Here is a 22,323-nt window from a genome sequence, read left to right as displayed (position 1 = left end):
GCAATAGGACCACCTCCTCCACACGCCTGCTAACAAAGGACCATTCAAGAGAGGCCAAACAGGCAGTCCCAGGGGCAGAAACAAACTCTGAGCAGCTGTGGGGGAGCCAAAGGCCCAGGGGCCAAACCCACCTGACCCACCCACAGCCACACCACAGTACCAGGCAACCTCTGCCCAACAGCCCACCTCCCTGAAATCCCAGCTCAGACCTTTGTGTTTGAGCCTGCAGAGTACCTTGCATATATTCACACAGTCTTGCTTGGGGGTGGGGGTGGGGGTGGCCTCGGGAGAACCCTGGCCCACAGGGCCTGCTTGGAACCTGTCCTAGGTCTGGGTGGTGAGGGTGGGGTACATGCGCATGCATGGAGTTTACCCAACCTTGCTTATCTTGGCTCCAGGAAACACACTGTCCCCTCCCTCCCGACATGTGCCATTTCCCCTATGCCCACAGAGCCACGGACTACACGTCTCCACATACTGTCATCACTAGTGAGTCTGTCTCCCCCATCAGACTGTGAGCTCAGAGGCAGAGCCACATTCTAGGTATGTCAGAATCTCCAGAGCTCAACATAGTAGCTGCTCAATAAATACTGATAACTAACTAAATGGTGCTTCATAATCCAGTCTAAGCTCAGAATAACCTAAAGATCTGTGTTGAATTTCTAAGGAATTTTAAAAGGTTCTCAGTGGCTCCAGCCTCCACCTCATTTCTGCTCTCTAGGTCTCGGTCAACTTCCAATCAAACAGGTGCCAGTGCCAGTGCCAGCACCTGTCCTTATAAGCAGGCAATGGAGAGCCATAGGTCTGACATAACTGGACTGATCAGGTAAGAGAGAATGGACTGGGACTGAGGCGATGGAACTGCAGAGTCCATCACAGGGGTCTGGGGGGGAGACTGCAGTTGGCTGAGGTGAGAGGGCGTGAGAACCTGTGAGCACATGCTCTCTATGTGTTAGGTATGCTAGATTATGTCGTGTGTGCAAGCGTGAGTGAGCCCGTGAGTGAGGGGGGGGTCACATCAGTGGGTCTACCCGAGCAGGAGAGCTCTGGTGAACGGGAAACCATTATTTCACAGCTCTGTGAAATGAAGCCCACAGAGCCTGGCACCTCACAGGGACTCAATTAACATTTGTTAAAATGATGTATGAGTGAATTTAAGACATTGGCCTCGGGTCTCTTCTGAAGCCTGGCTTTGCCCTTCAGCTATGCCGGGTCATTGTCAGTCCAACTAGACCATCCCTCATTCCTGGCCCCCTCCACCCCAGATCAGATATTCTGAGCTGGAGCAGCCACACTCCAGCATTCCAGCCCTCACCCCGGACCTTGTGCTCCTTCGCATATATTTCTAACAGACTCCCAGTTGACTTCACACTTCCCCAGGTCAGGTTCTCTCCTCCTGCCTCCTATTCCAGAGCAAAAATGCTGCCAAACTGGCCTCAAGCATTTGTCTGGGCTGGAGACACTGCTTCTCCTCCTGTCCCACTCTCCAACTGGCCAAAGGCTCTCCCTACCCCTCCGGAGGATTTCACAGAAGGAAGGCCCTGGATCTCATCTTCTCCAGAGGATGCTTCTTTCAAGACTCTGCCCAACCCCAGCTTTGGTTCTGGCAGAAGACAGCAGAGAGACCAGTGTCCAGGAGGGGCGGCTCCCACAGTGCAAGAGAAGAAAACTTGGTCTCAGTTTCTTGGGCATCTGAGTGCAAGGAGGAGGCTTTCTCTGGAGTAAACAGAGACCAGCCCCCTTTCTGCTCAGCTCAGCTGCAACCCTGCTTTACGAAAAAATGATTACAGTTCGGTACCTAGAGAGAAAAGGGATCTCTTTCAGGTTGTATAATCTACAAACATTTAGAGGAAGAAATGCCTTTGAAATCATAGACCCTAACCCCCCTAAAAAAAAAAAAGGCAATGTTGACAGACATGGAAATAGATGTGGAAATTGAGGTCTAAAATCTTGGAGGTTTTCAGTTGCTTAAGATCAGTTTAAACCATTTCTGGCTTTCACCAAAAGCCCAACTTACATCCAAAAAATATCTGTGGAGTAGCACTTACCCTTGGGGCAGAGCTTGGACGAGAACCTGGGTCTATGCCTCCAGGCTCATAGCCTTTATGCTGCAGGTCTCTGCCTCCGGGGGCTGGGGCTGTCAGGACTGTTTAATTTCCTCAGGGCACTCAGGCAGAAGCTGGTGGGTGATTTGTTAGACAGTGAGACCTGGGGCTGCCTGGCACAGTCTGCCTGCCATCCAGATGGCAGCCACCTAAATCCAACAGGGCTGGGGGGCAGGGAGTGTGTACTCTGATTGACAGGGAGTTTCCAGGGTCTAGGGAACTGCTCCTTTTTGCCACACCTTCCAAAAAACCATAATGAAGCAGGCTCCCCCCCACTAAGGACCCACCCTTGGAAGGGACATACCAGTCCCCAGAGAATTGCTATCAGTAAGAAAAGAAGGCAAGAGATGTGAGACAAGGAGTGTGGGGTCACAAATCCTAGCTGAAGGGTCAGAAGGCCCCATCACTACTGGTGTGTGAGCCTCAATTTCCCATCTGAGCCTCAGTTTCCCCATATACACAATGTCTTCAAGATCGCTTCTGGATCTAAGGTCAGGGACTGTGTCTTCCTCCTCACCTTCATGTCCCCAGCAACTAACACATAGAAGATACTTAAACCAGTTCACTGAATGACTGAATGAGATGTGTCCTCAGTCCAAGGATCACAGAGGCCAGGGAGAAACTCGTGCCTCCAGCGTCTACCACCTGATCATCACAGAATCCACAGGTCTCGGAAAAGCCCTGGTGATCCTGGAGCCCTCTGCAAACCTGCTTCCTCTCTTGGAGGCACAGATGTGGTTGGAGGAGCCAAGCAGGAAAACGTGCCTGGGGACAGAGGGAGGCCTGGACCCCAGACAGGAGATCGCCCTACTTGCACTTTATTAACTCACCTGGCCCCTCTCCTTCGTGGCCCTCTTTCCCCATTTGTCGCCTCGCCCAGCCCTTCCCTGTCCTCCCTTGCTCTCCTTGAATAGTCACCTTTTCCTGCCTCCTCTGTGGAGGCTCGGAGCCTTCTGCTGGTCCCAGATTGCCTGATCCTCCGTTAGGCACAGAGGCTCAGGGCTGAGCAGAGACCCCCCAAGATGTCCAGGAGCCTCAGGCTTTCTCAGAGGCAGGGCAAGGAGAAAGTAGCAGGGAAGAGATTTAAATTCTGGTCTGAGATTGGCCTCTGGAGTCTAGCACCCAGGCGACGGGCTCCCTTGGAGGGGATCTGGAAGTGCGCTTCTCTCTATCTCCCTCTCAGGGTCGCTGGGGCGATGTTTCCCTCCAGGCCTCCTGGGCCTTCCCTTTACACCCTGGCAGGGAGCCTGATAAGGCAGGACATGCTTGTCTTCCAGCTGGGACCTATCTAGAAGTACCGTGTGTGTGTGTGTGTGTGTGTGTGTGTTAGGGAAGCAATGGTATGGGTTATAGTGTGTGTGTGTGTTAGGGAAGCGATGGAATGGGTGTGTGTGTGTGTGTGTGTTAGGGAAGCGATGGAATAGGGGTGTGTGTGTGTGTGTGTTAGGGAAGTGATGGAATGGGTTAGTGTGTGTGTGTGTGTGTTAGGGAAGTGATGGAATGGGTTAGTGTGTGTGTGTGTGTTAGGGAAGCAATGGTATGGGTTATAGTGTGTGTGTGTGTGTGTGTGTTAGGGAAGCGATGGAATGGGTGTGTGTGTGTGTGTGTGTTAGGGAAGCGATGGAATGGGGGTGTGTGTGTGCGTGTGTTAGGGAAGTGATGGAATGAGTTAGTGTGTGTGTTAGGGAAGTGATGGAATGGGTTAGTGTGTGTGTGTGTGTGTGTGAGTGAGGGAAGCAATGGTATGGGTTATAGTGTGTGTGTGTGTTAGGGAAGCGATGGAATGGGTGTGTGTGTGTGTGTGTGTGTGTGTGTTAGGGAAGCGATGGAATAGGGGTGTGTGTGTGTGTATGTTAGGGAAGCGATGGAATGGGTTAGTGTGTGTGTGTGTATGTTAGGGAAGTGATGGAATGGGTTAGTGTGTGTGTGTGTGTGTTAGGGAAGCGATGGAATGGGTGTGTGTGTGTGTGTGTGTGTTAGGGAAGCGATGGAATGGGGGTGTGTGTGTGCGTGTGTTAGGGAAGTGATGGAATGAGTTAGTGTGTGTGTTAGGGAAGTGATGGAATGGGTTAGTGTGTGTGTGTGTGTGTGAGTGAGGGAAGCAATGGAAGGGGTTAGTGTGTGTGTGTGTCAGGGAAGCGATGGAATGGGTGTGTGTGTGTGTGTGTGTGTGTGTTAGGGAAGCGATGGAATGGGTTAGTGTGTGTGTGTCAGGGAAGCCATGGGATGGGTTGGTGTGTGTGTGTCAGGGAAGCGATGGAATGGGTTAGTGTGTGTGTGTCAGGGAAGCCATGGGATGGGTTGGTGTGTGTGTGTCAGGGAAGCGATGGAATGGGTTAGTGTGTGTGTGTGTCAGGGAAGCCATGGGATGGGTTGGTGTGTGTGTGTCAGGGAAGCCATGGGATGGGTTGGTGTGTGTGTGCCCGTGAGCATGGACAATAGGATGGCACCGTGGGGGGGTGCTGAGATCTGTGCATGGTGTATTTGCCATGCATGTGATATGATGTACGTGTGTCAGTGATGGGGTGTGTGCAGCAAGGTTCGCATGTCCGTGTGTTGGAGGGTGTCTGTGACGTGTAGTATGAGGGTGAGTGGAGTGGGTAACGGGGCCGTGTCAGTTGGGGGGAAGCTGGCTCTGCAGGGTCCCCTGCCCAGAGCAGCCAGGAGCCCCAGGACCTAGGCAGCCATGTTGGGGGGAGGGGAGGAGACGCGGAGGGAGGAAGGGGCAGAAAAGGGGGGAGGCTGAGAATTGGAGGAGTTTCCATGGCAACCACCAGGCAGGTCACATGGAAAGGCTGAGGTGCTGGAAAGAGACAGACACAGCCTCACATCCACAGTATGCGGGCACCAGGCCCCCGGGCGGGGTCCCTTCCTCCGTCTCCAAACCTGGAGCCCGGCCCAGGCGGAGAGCGGAGCCGGAGACAAAGGGAGGGAGACGGGCGCGGGGCGGGCGCGGGCGGGCGCGGGGTGGGAGGGCGCGGGGCGGGCGCGGGCGGGCGCGGGGTGGGAGGGCGCGGGCGCGGGCGGGCGCGGGCGGGCGCGGTCCGAGCAGCCCGGCCCCACGCCCCGAGTGGGCAGCCGTCCCCCCGCGGCGGCCCCGCTCCCGCCCCGGGCTCCCCACCAGCCACCACTTGTAAGAGCCCGGAGCAGGCGCCCAGCGGGCTGCTCTTCCAACTCTCCCCGAAGCGCAGGGCACACAATGGGGGGTCTGCCAGGGTCGGCCCTGCCCGGGAAGGGGCTGGGAGGGGGTCCGGGGCTACCTGGAAGAGATCGGGCCGAACGAGCAAGGGGGGAACTGGGGCGCCCCAGCCCTCGCGCCTCCCGCCGCCCTGCCACTCCCCTGCCCGCGAGGTCCATTTTGGATGGCTCGCGGGCCCACAGCCCGCCCCTCCCAGGCCCCGCTCCCGCGCCCCAAGGGGAGGACGCCCCCGGGGGGCGGTGCAGCCCCTTCCCCTTCTCCCAGAGCCCGCGGCCCGCCCCACGCCGGCGCCCTGCAGCCCCGCCTCGCCCACCGCGGGCCTGCTCCCCGGCCTCTCCCCCGACGCCCCTCCTTCACCGCCGCCCGCGAAGACGCTCGCCCCCAAACAAGCGGACCCCGCAGGTCCCGGCCCCGCGACCCATCCCCGGCCGAGCGCCTCGCCCCCGGGAGGGGACCCAACTGTGCCGCCTCCGCGGCGCTTACCTGCGCGGCGCGGGCCTCGGAGGGAAGCCCCAGGACGTGCGGAGTCCGCGAGCTGGGAGTGGCGCCCGCGGCGGGCTGCGCGGCGGCGAGGCTCCGTTTTCCCGCCTCCCTGGTCCCTCGGGGCGGGGGCGGGGCGGGGGCGGGGCGGGGCTCCGCGGGGCGGGGCGGGGGCGGGGCGCCGCTCGGTACAGCCGCCGGGTCGCCGGCTGCCGGCTGGCCACGCAGACCCCGTCCCCGCCCCCGCCCCCGCCCCGCGTCCCCCGCCCCCGCCCGGCGCCCGCGCCCCCCGCCTCCAGCCCCGCGCTGCGCCCCCGCCCCCGCTCCCGCGCCCCCTGCCCCGCGCCGCCCCGCGGGTGGGAAGGGAACCCTCGGAGGAGCCGCAGGGCTGTCGCCGCGCGCGGGGTGACCCCCGGCCGCCGGGTCCTCCAGCGCAGGGACGGAGCTGGTGTCGCTCCGCACAGTAAACTAGGGGAGCCGGGCGTCGGGTGCGATCCCCGCGCCGCGGGCAGCCGGCTCGTGGGGCCGCGCGCGGAGGGCCGTGCCTGTCATTCAGCGAGAGCCGGGGTGCTGGGGCGCGGACCCCACCCTGGCCCTGCCAGGCCGCAGCACTGCCCCCTCCCAAGCCCACTCCTCAGGCCCAAGTTCAAGATGGAAGACTGCCTTTGAAGATTTAAATCCGAGTCCCGCGCGCTCCGCCTGCGGCCTGACCCAGGGCCGTCGCTGGCCGAAGGGGCGAGGCCACCAGCACAGCGGCCGGGGCCCAGGGTGGAGCCCAGGGTGGAGCCCAGGGTGGAGCCCAGGGTGGGGCCCAGGGTGGGGCCCAGGGTGGAGCCCAGGGTGGAGCCCAGGGTGGAGCCCAGGGTGGAGCCCAGGAAGCCCCGCTGCCGGAGCGCTCGGGCCTGAGCCCCGACGGGCGGCCCCTGGGAGAGGCCGGGCAGGGCGGGGCCTTCGTCACCACCCCAAACACGGGGGGGGGGGGGAGTAGGGAGAGGCCCGGCCCTGCCTCTGACACCCCAATCCTGGGCCTGTTTCTCACGTGCAGCCCCGCCAGCCCAAACCCTGCATGGTGTAATTGTTTAATAAATGGTTTGGTCTTAAAACCTCATGGCAGGAAATACACGTCAATGCAAGAGAGCTTGGCACAGATCTGGAAGCCGCAGATGGCCACTGAGAGTGCGGCCCTGGGGAGGGCCGCTGTGATCCATGTGACTACACAGACTGTCACCTTTGTGCCCCTGACTTTTCCTCGGCAAGCTGAGGACTAGGTTACAGTGTCCTCCCTCTTCTTTTGCTCTGAGAGAGATCAAACCATGCCACTTGCTAGGCCTGTGTCCTTGGGCAAGAAGATGAATCCCTCCCAGATGCCCTTGAAGGCTGCCTGTTGGCCAACTCTGTGCTGCTTTTTGGAGTTTCTACTGGCGAGGACACGTCAAAACCCGCCTTTGCAAGCCTGTTAGGGAGAGGAAAGACCAGGGGTCAGAACTCAAAGCTGAGCCACTTGTTAGTACCAGCCCTTTTCCTGCCAGAGAATTCAAGGTGTTTGGCCACATTACTCCCCAAGGCCTGTGTCTGACACTACTGACCAGTGACAGGTGGCAGAGGGATACCAGAAGCTACATTCACATGAGGAAGGTGGTGGCTTGCCTCTCAAGTGGTGTTTCTTCCCGGTCTGTCAGGGGGCACTGCTGAAGGAGTTTGGGGTGACACAGCTGTGAGGTCAAACATAAGATTGTTCTAAAGGGAGCATGTCTCGTGGGAGCAGAAACACTTCCAGTGCCTACCGTATGGCACATGCGGGCATGGGTGAAAAGATCACAGGCTGCTCCACCTTCCAACAAGTGGATTGATTGATATGAGGAGCTACCCTTCACTGAGCCCTGGGTACACTGCTAAAAGGAAGGACACACTAATATGTGGGATTTTTATCATATGCCCCATGAATAATTGTGCAATTAAAACATGGCTCAAAGCCCTGAGGGTGTAGCATTTGAGAAGTGAGCAGAAGAGTCAGCAGATGTTAAGGAGATGAGGTGAAGAAGCCAGGATTGGACTGATGGTCAGGCTTGGGAAATGATTCTGACACAGAACAGAAGCAACATGTGCAAAGGCCCTGAGGCAGAAGGAGCATGGCACGAAAGAAGCCATTGTGACTCTCAAACAGAGGAGACAGGCGGGAGAAGGAAGCAGGCACCAGACCAGGCCGGCCTGGTAGTCATGTCCAGGATGAATCCAACCTTTATCCTCAGGTAGTGGGAAGCCTCTGAAAGGCACCAACAAACTGTTGCAAGCAAGGACTGAGGAGTGGCTGGCTGTTGCCAGGGGCCTCTCCAGCCAGGAGTCAGGGCTGGCAGGACGGTAGTGCTAATGTGAAGTTAGAAAATGGGCCTGAATCCCAACCGAAGGAACCGTGCTTCCCTAGAGACTTGAGGAGCAAAGAAAGAGAGAGCTGGGGCAGGGGTGTGCAGCCATGGTGGGGGTAGAGAGAGAAACCTTTCTGAAATACTCCTCCCTCCACCTCCCTCACAGAGCTGGAGCCACAGGTGACCTCAGGTGGGGAGAACAGCATAGCTGTTGGGGGCATAAAGGACTTCTCTCTGCTTCAAAATGTGTGCGCAGACTGACGAACTTACAACTGTGCAGCCCAAACCCCATCTGGATAGCACTTGCCCTGGCTCCCTGACACTGTGGCAAAAATAGCTCTTCCTTGTGTCAGTGCCTGGGTCACACAGAGCAGAGAACATTAAAGTGGGAAGACCAGTGGGAAGTCTTGGAGATGGGCCAAGGAAGCTTTTGGGGTGCCATTTCATCCTGGGGTGCAGAGTGAAAAACCAGAGCAGATCCTGCCCACTGTGGATGCCCAGGGCAGGCCGCCCAGATGTTCCACAATGCTGTGTTGATCATTTGGAATCAAAATTACTTGAGAAACTTCCGGGCAAGAAGAAAACTCCGACTTCTCTATTCCCTTAAAAGCATGAGATGAATCTCCCAGACGATGGGCGCCCTCCCTGCTCCTGAGGGCCTAGAGGCACCTTTATCATAAGAGTCCAAAGAATCCAGGGTGAGAAGCGTGTAAAACGAACCTAGTGACGCCTTTATTGATTTTCTACCCAAGCCCAAAGTTTGTTCGGATTCCTCACTGAGGAGTATCCAAACCTTACATAGATTCCTTTCCAATGAGCACTAACACTCTTTGTCCTGTCAGTTTCTCACAATTTATTGTTTGTCTAAAAAATAGAAAAAGGTGTCTGGTTTGATCATGTCTCTGAAACTCACTTTATGATCTGAGCAAGATACTGTGATTCTCCCATGGGTACATGTTAAATTGTGTGTTTTTGTGTGATATTCTAGTCTCGTGTCAATTTTATTACTAGTTCAACCATAGGAACTAAGAGAGGGGAATGGGAATTCTCTCCACCCCACCCTCCAGCCAAATGCTAAGCCCCCAGCCCCTCAGACAAAACCGTTCCCCAACTCCTGGGCTGGAAGAGCTTGCTCACTTCCAAACCACTCCTCCTCCCGGCCCCTCCCTCCCTCACTGCTCTTTCTCTGCAACTCTGGCTTCTCCCTTAAGCAGCTGTGCTGAGAGCTTACAATGGGGTCAAGTTAGTCTATTCAACAAACAGTGCCTCCCAAAAAACAAACTAGACCGCTTTCTTACACCATATTCAAGAAAAACTCAGAATGGATCAAAAACTTAAATGAAGACTTGAAACCATAAAAATTATAGAAAAAAGCATAGGTGGTAAACTCTGACATTTCTCATCAATATTCTTTTATGATATGTCTCCTCAGGCAAGGGAAACAAACAAAAACATAAACAAATGGGACTACATCAAACTAAAAAGTTTTTTCACAGCAAAGGAAAAGATAACCTACTGAATGGGAGAAGATATTTGCCAATGGCACATGAGATAAAGGGTTAATATCCACAATTGATAAAGAACTCATACAGCTCAATACCAAAAAACCCCAAATGATCCAATTAAAAAAATGGGCAGAGGACCTGAATAGACACTTCTCCAAAGAAGACACACAGATGGCCAAGAGACATTGAAAAGATGCTCAATGTCACTAATCATCACAGAGTTGCAAATTAAAACCACAATGAGATATCACCTCAAACCTGTCAGGATGGCTCCATCAATAAATCAGCAAACGACAAGTGCTGGTGAGCATGTGAAGAAAGGGGAGCCCTCGTGCACTGCTGGTGGGAATGCAGACTGGGGCAGCCACTGGGGAAGCAGTGTGGAGTTACCTCAAAAAATTAGAAATGGAACTGCCTTATGACCCAGCCATTCCACTTTTGGGAATATATTCCAAGAAATCCAAAACACTAATTCAAAATGATATATGCACCCCTATGTTCATTGCAGTGTTATTTACAATAGCTAAGATTTGGAAGCAACCAAAGTGTCTATCAGTAGAAGAGCGGATAAAAAAAAGCTGTGGTACATTTATACAAAGGAATATTACTCAGCCAAAAAAAATGAAACCTTACCATTTGTGACAACATAGATGGACCTGTTATGCTAAATGAAATAAGTCAGAGGCAAATACCACGTTTTCACTTATATGTGGAATCTGAAGAACAAAATAAATGAACAAACAAAAATAGAGTCATAGATGCAGAGTATAAACTGATGGCCGCCAGAGGGGAGGGGGCTGGGGGCTGGGTGAGAAAGGTGAGGGATTACGAATTGGTAGTCACAAAACAGTCACGGGGATGTAAAGTACAGCACAGGGAATATGTCAATAATATTGTAATGACTATGTGTGGTGCCAGGTGGATACTTGAATTATTGGGAGGACCACTTTGTAAGTTGTCTGTTTGTCTGGCCACTGTGCTGTACACCTGAAACCAATATAAAAGGGTGCTGAGTGTCAACTGTAATTGAAAAATAAAATTTACAAAAAAGAAAACAAAGTAGTTGTGTCAGGCTTTTGTGGCTCTGCTCTGCCGGATTCTGGAACAACCCTGTCCACAGCCATGGTTTTAGTGCTCACTTGGGCCTGGTCCTCACCCCAGAGACCCAGCCAAACACCCGGGAAGCAGAGCTGCGCACACTGGGTTCATCTTCCCACCCAATAGCCTTCCTCGGTCCCCGATTGTCACCGCCTGGCCCATTACTCATCCTCACTGCTCCCAGCACTGCTGCTGCTCTAGGCCGGGCTCGGAGGGACCAGCCTCCCGCTGGGGACTCTGGCTCTGTCTCCCCACCCCAGGCTACTAACTCTTGTTTGGGAGAGTTATTTTCCAAAACACAGATATGGTTTCAAACCTTCAGTGGTTCCCTAGTTTTTAGTAGTTAAAATCCAACTTTAAAAAAAAAAATTTTTTTTTACTAAATGATGAACACTTCAACAAATTAAAATCCAAAACAGTTTATATCATAAACTCTTCAAGTATTAATTACTCTTTCAAAATCATGAGTTACATTATGTTTATAATTTTTGTCTGTATGAAGACTCTGAATTAGCCAGAGAAGTTAAAGCTTAAGTTTCCTTTAGACATTTTAAAAAATTTTTTAACCACAGGTTACATTTACTATTTTACTAGTCTCAGGTGTACAGCATAGCGATTAGACATTTATGTAACTTACAAAGTGATCCCCTCGATAAGTCCAGCACCCGCCACACACCATGCGTAGTTATTACGTGATTGACTATATTCCTTATGCTGTGCTTTACATCCCTGCCACTATTTCATAATCCCTTCCCCTCCTCACCCAGCCCCCAAACCCCCTGCCATCTTTGTTCTCTGTAACTATGAGTGTGTTTCTGTTTTATTTGTTCATCTATTTTGTTTTTTAGATTCCACATTTAAGTGAAATCACATAGCATTTGCCTTTCTCTGTCTGACTTATTTCCCTCTAAGAGCATCCATGTTGTCGCACGTGGTGGGATTTCATTCCTTTTCGGTCTGTGTAATATTCCTTTGAATATATGCAGCACCTCGTCTTTATCCAGTCTTCTCTCGATGGACACCTAGGTTGTTTCCATGTTTTGGCTATTATAAATAATGCTGCAGTAAACATAGGGATGCATACATCTTTATGAATTATTGTTTTGAATTTCTTCAAATAAATACCCACCAGTGGGATTGCTGGGTCATATGGTAGTTCTATTTTTAACTTTTTTAAAAAATATATCTTTATTGACTTCAGTGAGAGGAAGGGAGAGGGAGAGAGAGGTAGAAACATCAATGGTGAGAGAGTCATTGAGTGGCTGCCTCCCGCACGCCCCCGGCTGGGGACCGAGCCCGCAACCCGGGCCTGTGCCCTGACCGGGAATCGAACCCCGATCGCCTAGATCTTAGGTGGATGCTCAGCAGCTGAGCCATACCCGGCTGGGCCTATTTTTTAACTTTTTGTGAAACCTCCATACTGCTTTCCACAGTGGCTGCATCGGTTTGCAAACCTACCACCAGTGTAAAGGGCCCCTTTTCCCCACACCCTCGCCAACCCTTGCTGTTTGTTGGCTTCTTGATGATAGTCATTCTGACAGGTAGGAGGTGGTATTTCATTGTGGTTTTAATTTGCATTTCTCTGATGATTAGTGACATTGAGCATCTTTCCTATTGGCCCTCTGTATGTCCTCTTTGGAGAAGTGTTTATTCAGGGTCTCTGCCTATTTTTTTATTGGATTGCTTGGGGGTTTTTGGTTTTAAGTTGTATGAGTTTCTTAAATATTTTGTTATCAACCCCTTATCTGACGTGTCACTGACAAATATCTAGTTCAATTCAGTAGGCTGTCTTTTTGTTTTGTTGACAGTGTCCTTTGCTGTGTAAAAGCTTTTTTATATGTCTTTTGTCTTGCCCAAGAAGACATATCCAAAAAATATTGCTAAGAGAGATGTCGAAGAGTTTACTGCCTATGTTTTCTTCTAGGAGTTTTATGGTCTTGATTCTTACATTTAAGTCTTTAATCCATTCTGTGTTTCATCTTGCCTATAGTGTAACGAGGTGGTCTAGTTTCATTTTTTTGCATGTATCTGTCTGGTTTTCCCAACACCATTTATTGAAGAGACAGCCTTTACCCCATGGTATATTCTTGCCTCCTTTGTCATAGATTAACTGACCATATAGCCATGGATTTATTTCTGGGCTCTCTCTTCTGCTCCATGATCTACCTGTGTGTTTTATGCCAGTACCAAGCTGTTGTTGTTTTTTTCTGTTTGTTTTTTTAAAAAATATCTTTATTGATTTCAGAGAGAGGAAGGGGGAGGGAGAGAGAGATAGAAACATCAATGTTGAGAGAGTCATCCATCGGCTGCCTTCTGTACGGCCCCCACTGGGGATCCAGCGTGCAATCCGGGCATGTGCCCTGACCGGGAATCGAACTGAGATCTCCTGGATCCTAGGTCGACGCTCAGCGGCTGAGCCAGGCCCTGCCAGGCAGTACCAAGCTGTTTTGATTACTATAAGTTTGTAGTATAGTTTACTATCTGGTAGCATGATACATCCAACTTCATTCTTCTTAAGATTGCTATGGCTAGTAGGGGTCTTTTGTGATGCAAATTTTAGGATTATTTGTTCTAGTTCTGGGAAGAAAATTTCATTGGTGTTTTGACAGGGATTGCATTGACTCTGTAGATTGCTTTGGGTAATATGGAAATAAAATCTAGCTTCTTAACATGACATTCCACCTTTACCACCAACACCCTTTTCTGTTTCATCTCCTGAGATGTTCTGTGCCCTGCCTTCCCCATCCCATCAAGCGGATCACCCCAATCCTTACTGTTTCCAAGCCCAAGAGGGCCAACCACAATTACCCAAGTACACTGCCTGCTTTTCTGTCCCCAAACAATTACTCAGATAATTTTCTCTGCTTAAAACATCCTCTCTCTCACTTCTCTACTTATAAGAACCCTGCATACTGTGCGAAGCTAAATTTAAATGTCACCTTATTGAATGGAAGCTATCTTGTCCATGCTGTTGTGAACAGTCTTATGCCTCTACGTCTGTCTTTGTACATATCAGAGTCAGAATTTTATTATGTCTAATTGCATGTGTGTGCTGCCCTAATAGAATGGGAAGTCCTTGGGGTCAGCTGGGCATCCTACTGCATTTATAGACCCCAGTGCCTTGCTTGGTAACACGCTTATTCTGGTTGAATTGAAATGAATTGCAGCTCACAAGACCCTACACGATCTTGCCCCAGGCAGCCTCTTCAGATCCATGTTGACTGCTTTCCTGGTTGCTCTCTCTCCGGTCAGCAGTCTCTCAGCTTAACCAAAGGGTCTTCAGCGCTGGCCCCCTGAGCACTGGTACTTTGGGCCCAGACCGTGCGTGTGAGATGCATTTTCTTTATTCTCTCTTACCAAGGTGAGCGGATGCAGCAGCTTGTGCTGTCGAGGCTGCAAGCAGAAGAAAAGTGGGTGGTGCTTCTCACAGGGCTCCTGGGCCAGGCTGCCTGAGAGGAGGAGCGGCGGCCCTGTCACTGACACTGGGGCTAAAGCAGGACGCCTCCGGCTGTCTGTGGAGCTGTAGGGACGGGGCAGGATGGCAGACACCGTTGTTCCCGAGAGCACGCGGGTTCCTTCTTTTTCCTTCCCATCAGAGCTGTTTTCCAGCTGAGCTGCAATGCACTCGGTTTAAACTGCTGGCTTTCGGATTCCTTTGCCACTAGGGGTGCCCACATGGCCCAGCTCTGGCCGAGGGGATGGGAAGAGGATTTTCCTAAGGGCCCTACGAGAGACACGGCAGTGCGCACCCTTGGCCTTCGCCCTTCTCCTGCCTCGCCCGTCCCCTCTCCCTCTCCCTTCCTCGCCCCCCTCTCCCTCCTCTTTCCCCCGAAACCCGGTGTGATGCCTGGAGGTGGAGCAGCCGCCTTGGAGCCATGAAGAAAGAAGCCTCCCACTCAGGATGGCAGGGCAGGAAGCAGCAACAGCACCCGAATGACTCCATTCTAGAGTTCTGTTTCATGAGAAAACCCAGCTCCCATTGCGTAGATTCACAGCAGCTGGTCATCTGCTCCGCGCAGTCAGCACGATCCTAACAGGAACAAGAGGGGCGGAGCAGCCGGGAGGACAGCCTTCCATCCTCCGGCCGCCTTCCTCCCCTGGAAGGCCCCTGCTTGCCACCCCCAGCCCCCGAGCACCCGACCGTGCCGGCACCGAGAGCGCAGACACCGCCGCCCCTCCCTTGGAGTGTGTCCTGCAGGGCCCTGTTCCTTAGCTACCTTTGCGTCAGGTCTTGATTTGGGGAAGGGAAGAAAGCAAAGGCAGCCATGGCAGGGGGTCTGAAATGAAACCTCGCGCTGCCCTTCCCCGGAAACTACAACGCAGCCAGGAAACAGGGCGTGCCGAAGCCGGGGGGAGGCCTGTTTCTGAGTGAAGGCTCCACAGCCACACCAATCCCAGCCGTTGGGAAGACCAGCTGCTGCCTGAATAACTGAAACTTGTCTTAGAAGTGTGAGCTGTCACCTCGAGGTGCTGATCTCAATTACGAGCACACGCCTTCCAGGGCTGCTGGCCACCCAGACTGGAGCGCATGACACCTCCTCCCCCAGCCTTTCCGCCCGGAAAATATGCCACCATTTGCCTGCTCCCGATGAATGCTAATGGAAGAAGCCCAAGCAATGTGGCCCCTTAGAGACGCCGGAAATTCAATACATAGTGGCTCCCTAAACAAGACCAGAATAGCTCCGCGCCTTCCTAGCGCAGGGAGCCGGCAGCCTTTCAGCATCAGCAGGCGCCTGAATCCCCGCCCTCCCTGCGTGCCCGGAGCCGGCCTTCACGGAGACAGCCACCTGTTTATCCTCATAGAGTTTTGTCCACCCCGCTGGGTCAGGCTCCAAACAGGCTGCAGCTGAGCTTTTGAGCCGTGGAGAATCGAGGCGACCCAGCAGACACCTCCCCTCAGTCTGTACACTGGCTTTGCAAGCTGAAAATCACCCACTAGCCCAGGCACGTTTGCCGGGCAAGTAAGACTGATCTGAATCCGCTTCCTTTCTTTTGCATCCCCACCTCCCCTGCCCACCCAAGCCTGAGCTGCAGTTTAAGAAAACAATGGAAGTGATTGGGGCTGGCAGGCTGTTGAACTTCTTTATAAGGAAGTCGCGTGAAGCCTGCAGACTAACTGCCACGCAGAGAGAGGAACTTCCTCAGGGAAAACTCGAGGCCTGCAGACAGACCTGCACTTCTCCCGAGGACGCCTGGAACCCTGGGGCTGCACCAGGCATCCTGAGGCTGCACCTGGCACCCTGGGGGTACACCAGGCATCCTGAGGCTGCACCTGGCACCCTGGGGGTACACCAGGCATCCTGGGGCTGCACCTGGCACCCTGGGGGTGCACCAGGCATCCTGGGGCTGCACCTGGCACCCTGGGGCTACACCTGGCACCCAGGGGCTGAGCTTGGCCTGTCTTGGGAAGGGGCTTAACTCTGATGACAATGGACATCCAGGAAGGATGCTGGGCAGGTCTGCAGATCGCTTGTGGCCATAGAGGCACTGCCTCTCTTATCTGTTTATAATGGACTCTTGGGTCCTTCGGCCTTTCCATCCCTCCCAATCCTCCTGTAATTCAGTTATCTCTTTAATGATGATGTTCATGTAATTGCCTCTCAAACCAGAGGCATATTTGATGTCCACCATTTAAAGCACTATCTCTACTGGCTTTCATTTCTCAGGGTTTGTGTCGAAACCTAGGCGTGGCTGGTGGGCGTCGATGGGTATAAAGCTCACCACTGGCCGTTTGCTCTAGCAGTAAACGTCCAGTCCTTGGACACAACCACTTCCTGGCACGTTGTTAAAAAGAGAGTCCACAGTTGCCCTCCTAAGTTTAACTCAGAATTTTCTGCTTTAGAATCGGGAGGAGGGATGCGGTGAGTTAGCCAGGGGGTCAACTAAATTGTTCCCTCTCCGCTGGTGAGTGACTTCAAGACCAGAAGCCTTGTTTCTGTTTTTAACTCTCTTCCCCCTCCTCCCCCACCCGCCAATATAATTGGTGTATAATCGGTATTTGCTGAATGCAAAAGATGAGAATGACTTTGACAGAGGAAAACGACACGTATTAGTTAGCCCCACACTGCCGCTCCGAGGGGGCTTGAGGGGCCGCACGTCTGACAGAGGGAGAGCAGGCTTCCTGAGACAGTCACGCACCTCGGGCACAGCACACTCATCTGAAGTCTGTTTTTAAATTACTGTAAATCGTGTTTACGAAGATGGCCTCAGTAATACCTCCGGTCCCATGGGCTCTCCTGCAGTGAAACTTGACCGCTCCTCCCACGAAGAGGTGGAGTCCGCTCCCCCCCAGTCTGGGCTGGCTCTGTGACTTATTTTGAGTACCAGAAAGAGGCAGAACTATCACTGAATAACTTTGGAGACTGGGCCTCTAAGGCAACTGTGCCTTAGAATTTTGGAATGCCACCTCTGGGAAGCCAGCTGCTCAGTAAGTCAGACGCCCTGCTGCAGAGACCACATGGAGGGCATCCTGAGGCCACCTCCGATGATCCTGTCCCTCCCGAGCTCCTGGCTGAGGGCAGCCCCTTGAGTGACCCTGACCACAAACCATTCGGCTGGCCCTGCCTGAATTCCTACAACTCAGATCAGGAGTAAATAAAATGGCGTTTTAAACATAGAGTTTGGGAGTATTCTGTTTTGCAGCAATAGATGACTAAAATGAGGCGATTGGGCCCCACCCAGGCTCATGAACTGGATGTTCCAGAGCTGGAACCTGGGCATCCACATTTTAACAGCCCTCCCTGCAACAGAGAAATAGAGTGGAGTCTCCCACTGGCTGCTTCATTTGTGATTCACAGACTCAGCGGGTCTGAGCCTGGACCATACAGTGAGTCTGAACTTCAGGGACACACAAGGCAGCAGAGACCAAACGGCCTCAGAACGGCAGAGTCTTGGAAGAAACAGAACGGGAGAGAGTTCTGTGTGCAGAGCCTGAACCAGATACGGTGCTGAGAGTCAAGGAAACAGCCAGGGAATATTTGAGCTGAACAAGATCTTGAGAACAGTTTGCAAAGTGTGAGCCAAAGGCCCAGAGAAGGGAGCTGGCTGGCTCTGTCTCGCAGCCCATTAGTGGCCAGCCAGGACCAGAGCAAGGTCCCCGGAGAACCGATCTGGACCCCTTTCACGTGCCCGTTCATCGCTCAGGATCTCTGCCTCCTAAGTGAGGAGTGAAAACACACACTTCCTAGATGCATGGGCAACATTTTAAAATATTGACTAAGCCGTGTACATGTGAGTACAGATTATTAATGTCCCAATTAAGGTGAAATATCAAAAACATCCAAAGTAAGAGAAGGATCAGAGCAAGAGGTGGGGCTGACCAGGGACATCTTCCTGGAAGAAGTGGCCTTTGAAGGAGGAGGCTGGGGGTTGGGTGGAGGCACTGAGGCTGGAATGGGATGTGCTGGAGGTACAGGCTGATCCAGTTGGCTGGGTCAGGAAGTCCTGGTGGGAAGGAACAGGGGTTTACAAGTTTCCATTTAGGCTCCATTTTTCTTATCTGGTTCTTCCAGCAGCAGAGGGGAAAGAGGCTTGGCTGGTGCCCAAGTGCGAGGGCCTGTGACACAGGCTTCCCAAGGCCCTGCGCTGGCCCTGCTGTGGGAGAGGGCCTGCCCAGGGCTAAACCAGAACCTGGTGTCAGGATCTGCTCCGCTCATCTCCCCTCAAAGCCCAGCCCCCCGGATCATCAGAGGAGGCCTCAGAGACCCCACCCAACTGAGTTTGTTTTTGTTTCCCATCCTATCCTAAGGACCACTGGACAAGGGGCACACACTTTGCATGTTACCAGCTACCCTTTGCTAAGGACTGAACAAGAAGAAGGGAATTTGCTTGTGGTAGGAGAGCTCAGCACCAAGCGGAGGGAAGAGCTCCCTGTGGTCAGAGTGGGCAAAGTGAGCGAAGCTGGCAAATGTATTTCTTTGGCAAATAATCCTTGCTCAGCGGAGAGGTGATAATGCTGCCTGCAGTGTCCACGCCAGAGGACAGTTTCCACGGGAAGGTGGGAAGAGCGGGCAGGTGGGCATGGACAATCACTGATTAGAATCCAGTGCTGTTGGTCTTGAACAAGTCACTTAGCTCCTGAGCATCAGTTTCCTCACCCGTGAGATGGTATTAATGCTGTTCCTGTTCCATAGGGTTGTCATAACACATGGATAATACCTGCCTGGTGTCAGGCGATGGCAATGGTTCAATACTCGTTTCTTAACTTTTCTGTGCTAATTAAACCCACTCTGAGCAGCCCCAAGATAAAACTTCCTCTCTAACTGCCAGGCACAGAGCTGGGCACGCAGCACACCTTCCACACAACGACTTCACTGCTAGATATTGCTTATCCCCATTTTCTTGTGACTCTTTTTATGTGAACCCTACCCTGTAGCAGGCCATTGTGACAAAAGTCAGCAGATGCAAACACGCAAGTCAGCAGCAACCAGGGGCCCGAGGACACACGCACTGCTCTGAGCTAACGCTGCCAGGACACGGCGTGCTCCCGCGGGGGAAAGCACGCGGCCCTGCCGAGCGTCTGGGCCCTGCCAGGCCAGCTTAGCTCACTGAGCCGCTCAGCCGATAGAGCAGCAGAGCTCAGGCGACTCTGGGCTGGGGGGCTCCAGGACAGGCCTGCAGACACAGGAGCCACTCGAGTATTTACCGCCCGCTGACACGGTGCCAGGGAATCAGTCCCACGCCACCCCTTTCAGTCTGAACGGCAGCCTGCGCTGCAGATCCTACCATCCCCATTTCAGAGATGTGCCAACGGAGCCGGAAAGAACTGAAGCAACTTCCCAAGGTCGCTCAGTTGGTAAGTGGCGGAACCAGGCCTGAATCAGGGTTTTGTTTGGTGAAGGTGCGACCTCAGCTTGTGTGTTCAGGTGTTCGCACTCCTGGCCCCTGCTTCCCACGAGGAGATCCCGCTGCAGGGGCTCTCCCGAGTCCATCCTGTGACTCAAGGGCGCCCTCCCCAGCCCCAGACACCCCACCCTCCCCGCGTGGACTGTCTCTTTCCACAAACCCCACCCTCCTCACTCTCTCTCTCCGCACACTGAGCTCCATTAGCCAGGGCAGGCAGAAAACTGTTTACTTTGCCCGAGCACCCTGGGGAAGTGCAGAGAGGTGTTTTTCCACTCCGAACCAGCCTCTTCGCTTACCTTCCCATGTGAACTCCCTGCTTTATGCCCTGGTAAGGTTATAGTTTTGTCTGTAATAAAAGAAGGTGCCTCGTGGCTACTCTCCCCAGAGACTGGTAAGCAACAGGGGCTCAGCTGGAGACATTTCTGGCCTCATGATTATCACCATCATTGATATCTGCTAAGTGCCCCTAGTGCCTGCTCTAGACTTGGCAGTGCTCTGAAGGGCAAAGCTAAGAACAATGAAGTGAGCGTCCTGCCTCCAAGATGCCCAGACACAAACCTCCACCTGCAAGTCAAATACCCCAAAGCCTGGAGATCACGGGGCACTCAGACACCCCAACCGCAGAAGGGTTGTTAAGGCAGATTGCTGGGCTCACCCCCAAGGGATGGCGATGCTCTGGTCTGGGGACCGCGCTTGGAGAACTGGTGTACTAATACGCTTACTAACAGCACTTAGATAGTCACATGTGTGCTCAGATGCAGGCACATGCTCAAACGTCCATGGTCAGACACGGGTCCTGCCATCTCTTCAGCATCCTCTGGCCCACCCTCCCCCTCACTCTTTGGGCTCCAGCATCTCCAGTCTTTGCTTTCTTCAAGACATGCTCCTCCTGCCTCCGGAGGAAGAACAGGTGGGGCGGGGGCCTGAGGGAGAAAGTCAGGAACGCCCGCGTGTGGAGAATAGCTGCGGATTCTGCCAGTGAAATGGTTCCCACTGAGGGTGGAACGAGAGCAAAAAATTCTCTCTGCCTTGAACACTACTACTACTACTACTCTTCGTCTAGTGACTGTCTCCTTACCCTTCAGATTTTAGCTCTAGCATCTCCTTTCCAAGGAAGCCTCCCTGATTCCCCTTGCCACTCAGACCAAGGCAGAGCCTAGTTATGGGGGGTCACATCTGGTCTTCATGCACTTACGGTGGGTTTTTTTACTGTATGTTGACTTCATGAGGTGTAGGATCTTGTGTTTCTCTCAGTTGCAGCCCTAGCTGAGTGCCCGCTTCATGGCAGATGCTCAGAAATATTTGTTAAATGAATAATTAATCCCTCAGGCACGTGGAGACTTCACAGGTCCACACAGGTGGTCACATCAGAACACATGTACTTCTGCCTTTTATGCCGGCCTCCAGCATTATTTGAAGTGTAAGGCAACAGACGTAGAAGATGTTGGTGGAGTATACCTTAGTAACTCTTCTGAAGATAGCATTTTGGATGAAAATGTAAACAACCCTACTTACAGGAATTGACCCTGAGAAGAACATTGCTTCAGAAAAAAGCGAGCACAAAGAAATCCATGGAGCCATGTCTCTCTCATCAAAATCCGGACACTAGCTACTTGGATGCCCACTGACAGATAAAGTGAATTGGTGCATCTCTACAATGAAATATTCTACAGCTGTTAAAGATAATGCTAATATCCATCCCCTTTCTCATGTCATTGAGAAAAAGAAATCAAGATACAAAATAACTTGTATCACATAATCTTATTTTTGTAAAGTTATAGACCTCTCTCTTGGATGCATAGAGAGTTCTAGAATTTACCAAAATGTTAATAATATTTACCTCTGAGTGGTGGGATTAAAAATGACTCCTACTTTCTTCTTTGCAGGGATGCCTATTTGAACATGTTGAGAGATTAAATGAATACAGTATGCTATGACGTGGAGAGTTTATACACAATGCTTAGCACAAATACATGGTATCCTTTTTATTATTTTTCCAATTTTCAGGATGGTTTGGATGCTTTCCCTTTGCTTCCTTCCTTTATTAACATTTAGCTACCTACGCTAACATATTCCCCCTGGGAAACCTTGAGCCCTGTAACCCTGCAAGGGTAAATGGATGAAGCTTTCATCGTCTATCGTTCCTTCTTGCTGTCAAGGGGCAGAGTCCTGCCGATTCCCAGGCCCAGGGATTCTTTCTATCTGCCAGAGGAAGAGAGGAGCAGAAAGTAAAGGAGGTCTGCAAGCAGGGGAGAGGGACTTTGCAAAGTCCAGTTAGTCCTTGGGAGGAGGCATACACAATGTCTTTGGCTGGCATCTTTGTTGTATTCTAGAGGTGACAAATTTGACAAGAAGGTAAAAAAGGCATGGTCCCAAAATGAGGAGAACTGTAGCAACTGAAGATCTGGTGAGAGGTAAGGATCAGATGATAGAGGGAGGGACTAACTCTACAGTGTCCCAGGTTAGGCTGGAGGAGGGCCTTCCTGGAGGAAGGTGTGTCATACTTCTCTGGAGCCCTCTCGTTTACCGAACTTAATTTAAATGAGGCCACAGGGAACATTCTAAGATCACCCCCTGAAAAATGTCGGACCTTTTCTGTCTGAACCATTTGGGCAGGAAAAGGAAAGCAGTTTCAGGAAAAGCTTATAGATCACCCCATGCTTCACCGACCCAGTCGTCTGTCTATCCAGCCATACCGCAGAGTCTCATTTCCAGAGGCAATGGTGCAG

The 22,323-nt window shown here is 52.4% G+C and overlaps 1 protein-coding gene across 3 annotated transcripts in view; it reads right to left on the bottom strand.

Annotated features, from left to right (window-relative positions):
* The window catches only part of FXYD6 (FXYD domain containing ion transport regulator 6), a 30,148-nt gene extending 24,278 nt beyond the window's left edge, over positions 1-5,870 (bottom strand). For all 3 annotated transcript variants that reach the window (XM_087821512.1, XM_087821513.1, XM_087821514.1), the window contains exon 1: positions 5,788-5,870. The gene's annotated coding sequence lies outside the window, so the exon portion shown is untranslated. The remainder of the gene's footprint in view (positions 1-5,787) is intronic.
* Between the last annotated feature and the right edge of the window lie 16,453 nt (positions 5,871-22,323).

Source organism: Miniopterus natalensis, chromosome 11 (assembly GCF_054644295.1).
Source record: "Miniopterus natalensis isolate mMinNat1 chromosome 11, mMinNat1.hap1, whole genome shotgun sequence".
Lineage (NCBI taxonomy): Eukaryota > Metazoa > Chordata > Mammalia > Chiroptera > Miniopteridae > Miniopterus > Miniopterus natalensis.
The sequence above is the reverse complement of the archived record's forward strand: the minus strand, read 5'-3'. Positions and strand labels throughout refer to the sequence as shown.